The sequence below is a fragment of the Buceros rhinoceros genome, unplaced genomic scaffold, assembly GCF_000710305.1.
Source record: "Buceros rhinoceros silvestris isolate BGI_N320 unplaced genomic scaffold, ASM71030v1 scaffold35698, whole genome shotgun sequence".
NCBI lineage: Eukaryota > Metazoa > Chordata > Aves > Bucerotiformes > Bucerotidae > Buceros > Buceros rhinoceros.
Genome location: NW_010426893.1, coordinates 1 through 345, shown reverse-complemented (window position 1 = coordinate 345; position 345 = coordinate 1).

Here is a 345-nt window from a genome sequence, read left to right as displayed (position 1 = left end):
AGGGGGGGGGGCGAGAGGGGGCGGTGGGCGGGAGGAGGGTGCCCGGCTGCGCCTGCCAGCACATGGGCCCCCCGGCCACCCAGGGGTTGCTGGTGGCCATGTGGTGGGGCAATGGTGGAGTGTGGTCCAGCCCCTTCCTGAGCATCCAGTGCGGGCTCGGCTGAGCCACAGAGCCCCACCACAGCAGCACACGTGGCCCCCGCTCCCCACGGGAGGAAGGGTGGGTGCTCGCCCCGCTCTGCGCAAGCACCCGCTGAGCTCTCTGCACAGCTCCTCACGCAGCCCTGGCCCACGCTCCCAGCTGCAGGCTGTCCTGGGGAAGTGGTGAGGCTGCAGGGATGCTCC